The sequence below is a fragment of the Engystomops pustulosus genome, chromosome 9 (genome assembly GCF_040894005.1).
Source record: "Engystomops pustulosus chromosome 9, aEngPut4.maternal, whole genome shotgun sequence".
In the NCBI taxonomy this organism is placed as follows: domain Eukaryota; kingdom Metazoa; phylum Chordata; class Amphibia; order Anura; family Leptodactylidae; genus Engystomops; species Engystomops pustulosus.
This window is the reverse complement of record NC_092419.1, coordinates 80518716-80522723: the sequence shown is the minus strand read 5'-3', so window position 1 is coordinate 80522723 and position 4008 is coordinate 80518716.

Below are 4008 nucleotides of genomic sequence, written 5' to 3'. Positions count from 1 at the left end.
TGAGCATATGCTCCAAGTTATAGTAAAATGGTGGCTTGGGATTAGGTGGCCAAGGTAGCCTGACCAGTATGAAAGAAGAAAAAGGAAGAGATAGTAAATATCACAAGAATACATTGAGCTCGTTGCGGTCATTGAGTCCCAAAGGGCCCAAGGCCCCAAATTTACTAATGAGCCTGCTCTCACGCTGAAGGAGGAGTTTTGCACGGTCCCCTCCCACGCCCTTATGCTCAATCCTCTCAATGCCAGAGAACTTGAGAACATCTGGGTTGCCCCCGTGTACTCGTTGTACGTGTTCAATCAGACAGGGGCTTCCATTACCTTTAGTAATGGATCTTCGATGCTCCCTAAATCGGGTAAATAATTTCCTAATGGTTTTCCCAATGTAGAAACGACCACAGGGGCAGTAGACCACATACACCACGAAGTCCGACCGACAAGTTATCAGCGACTTCACTACCTGTCTCACCCCTCCAAACTCTGCCACCTTTAGTTGGCCATTTAGGTTGCAGTAGTTGCAGTGACCGCATCTGTGATTGCCAGTGGGTGAATCCCTAGATAACCATGTCCCTCCCATTGGTGGAAGTTTACTATGGACCAATCTGTCTCTAATAGTGGTGCTTCTCCTGAAAGCGACTAGCGGTCTAGCACCTGAAATACTGGCTAAATCTGGATCCTGAGTGAGGATATGCCAATTCCTTTGAATGGCCGATCGTATGGCCCTCTCACAGGGGGAGTATCTAAAGGAGAAGGAAAACCTGTTCTCCTCTGTTCCCTCTATCCCCCCAGGGGTCCTCCTCCTGCCCTTCAACAAGTCCCTCCGAGGGACATTCATTGCCTTCCCCTGTGCCTCCTCTAGTAGTCCTGCTGGATATCCCCGGTCCCTAAGCCTGGCCTTCAACTCCTCTGCTTGGATTTGAAATCTGCTTTCGTCGCTGTTAATTCGTCTAAGTCGGAGGAACTGACTGTAAGGTAGGCTGGTCTTAGTATGCTCCGGGTGGAAACTACCAAAATGCAGCAGGGAGTTGGTGGCTGTAGGCTTACGGAATGCCGTGGTACTGAGCCTACCCTCAGACTCTGTAACCCGTACATCCAGGAAATCTATGCTTTTGTTCCCAAACACCGATGTGAATCGCATGTTCATCGTATTAACTGTATTGAGGTACTGTACGAATGAGTGGAACACGAGCTCAGATCCCTCCCACACTATAAACACATCATCCACATATCGGTGGTATGCCTTCACATTCTGTGCATAGTGGTTGCCCAGGGAAAGGACATAGCGGCTCTCAAAACATGCCAGAAAAATATTGGCAAAGGTGCACGCTACAGGGGTGCCCATGGCCGTACCTGTCCTCTGGGCGAACCACTTGCCACCGAATGTGAAGGCATTATGGGACAACACCAATCTCAGACCCTCACATACAAAGTCGATGTACTTCTCCTCCTGGCCGGCGTTGATCAATACCTCCTTGATGCAATCTACTCCCAAGTCCTGGGGGATCCGTGTATACAGACTCTCTACATCTATCGATGCAAGGCTGTAGTTTTCCTGCCAGTGTAAATCTTCCAATATCCCCAAAAAGGCATTCGTATCCTTGAGGTACGAAGGGATGTCCCTCAAGAGGGGGCGGAGGAGCCAATCCAAGACCCTTGTCGATCCCCCGGGCCGCCCAATTGTGGCAGGGATCGGCTCTTTGTTCGAACCCCTGTCACAATACTTGGATTGGCTCCTCCGCCCCCTCTTGAGGGACATCCCTTCGTACCTCAAGGATACAAATGCCTTTTTGGGGATATTGGAAGATTTACACTGGCAGGAAAACTACAGCCTTGCATCGATAGATGTAGAGAGTCTGTATACACGGATCCCCCAGGACTTGGGAGTAGATTGCATCAAGGAGGTATTGATCAACGCCGGCCGGGAGGAGAAGTACATCGACTTTGTATGTGAGGGTCTGAGATTGGTGTTGTCCCATAATGCCTTCACATTCGGTGGCAAGTGGTTCGCCCAGAGGACAGGTACGGCCATGGGCACCCCTGTAGCGTGCACCTTTGCCAATATTTTTCTGGCATGTTTTGAGAGCCGCTATGTCCTTTCCCTGGGCAACCACTATGCACAGAATGTGAAGGCATACCACCGATATGTGGATGATGTGTTTATAGTGTGGGAGGGATCTGAGCTCGAGTTCCACTCATTCGTACAGTACCTCAATACAGTTAATACGATGAACATGCGATTCACATCGGTGTTTGGGAACAAAAGCATAGATTTCCTGGATGTACGGGTTACAGAGTCTGAGGGTAGGCTCAGTACCACGGCATTCCGTAAGCCTACAGCCACCAACTCCCTGCTGCATTTTGGTAGTTTCCACCCGGAGCATACTAAGACCAGCCTACCTTACAGTCAGTTCCTCCGACTTAGACGAATTAACAGCGACGAAAGCAGATTTCAAATCCAAGCAGAGGAGTTGAAGGCCAGGCTTAGGGACCGGGGATATCCAGCAGGACTACTAGAGGAGGCACAGGGGAAGGCAATGAATGTCCCTCGGAGGGACTTGTTGAAGGGCAGGAGGAGGACCCCTGGGGGGATAGAGGGAACAGAGGAGAACAGGTTTTCCTTCTCCTTTAGATACTCCCCCTGTGAGAGGGCCATACGATCGGCCATTCAAAGGAATTGGCATATCCTCACTCAGGATCCAGATTTAGCCAGTATTTCAGGTGCTAGACCGCTAGTCGCTTTCAGGAGAAGCACCACTATTAGAGACAGATTGGTCCATAGTAAACTTCCAACAATGGGAGGGACATGGTTATCTAGGGATTCACCCACTGGCAATCACAGATGCGGTCACTGCAACTACTGCAACCTAAATGGCCAACTAAAGGTGGCAGAGTTTGGAGGGGTGAGACAGGTAGTGAAGTCGCTGATAACTTGTCGGTCGGACTTCGTGGTGTATGTGGTCTACTGCCCCTGTGGTCGTTTCTACATTGGGAAAACCATTAGGAAATTATTTACCCGATTTAGGGAGCATCGAAGATCCATTACTAAAGGTAATGGAAGCCCCCGTCTGATTGAACACGTACAACGAGTACACGGGGGCAACCCAGATGTTCTCAAGTTCTCTGGCATTGAGAGGATTGAGCATAAGGGCGTGGGAGGGGACCGTGCAAAACTCCTCCTTCAGCGTGAGAGCAGGCTCATTAGTAAATTTGGGGCCTTGGGCCCTTTGGGACTCAATGACCGCAACGAGCTCAATGTATTCTTGTGATATTTACTATCTCTTCCTTTTTCTTCTTTCATACTGGTCAGGCTACCTTGGCCACCTAATCCCAAGCCACCATTTTACTATAACTTGGAGCATATGCTCATACAGTATTCCGCAACCTGCGCCCCTTACCATATAGCACCCTGCGCCCTTTATAGCACCCTGCACCCCTTACCCTCTTCAAATTGTAGGGTGGTATTAATAGTTCGCTGTACATAAGTGCCATTTAGCATGGATCGACGATCAGATCGTCGCAGCTTTAGTGTCTTCTTGTTTTTAGCTTCAGCAGTGGCATTGAACCTCCGGTCCGGGTTTTGGAAGGACCTCCATGCCGGGCCTGACGATCTATCATCCTCCCACTTACCTGAATAGTTTTAATTATCACCTGGTTGTCACATATACTTTGTCTCCTTGTGTGTTTATATAAGGATATTCATGTGCATCACTGAACTATTGTTGCGGTCTCATTGTCACAGGTGTTGTAATGCATTGCTTGTTACTAGGTATGGCCACGCCCACTAGGCATGGCCACGCCCACTAGGTTTGACCACGCCCACCCGCGGTCATGTGTATTTTAGCGATGATGCGGAGAGGCGTGGCCATCGGCTTGAGAAAGCGCCACAGTGCGTGAAACGGCCCCGTTGCCGGAACCTGTCTGTTTACCCCCCTGCATGCTTCCCCACCAATAAAGGACGCTTTTCCTGCTTTTGGAACCGGTGAGTGCCGTCATCTTTCTCTATGTTTATGT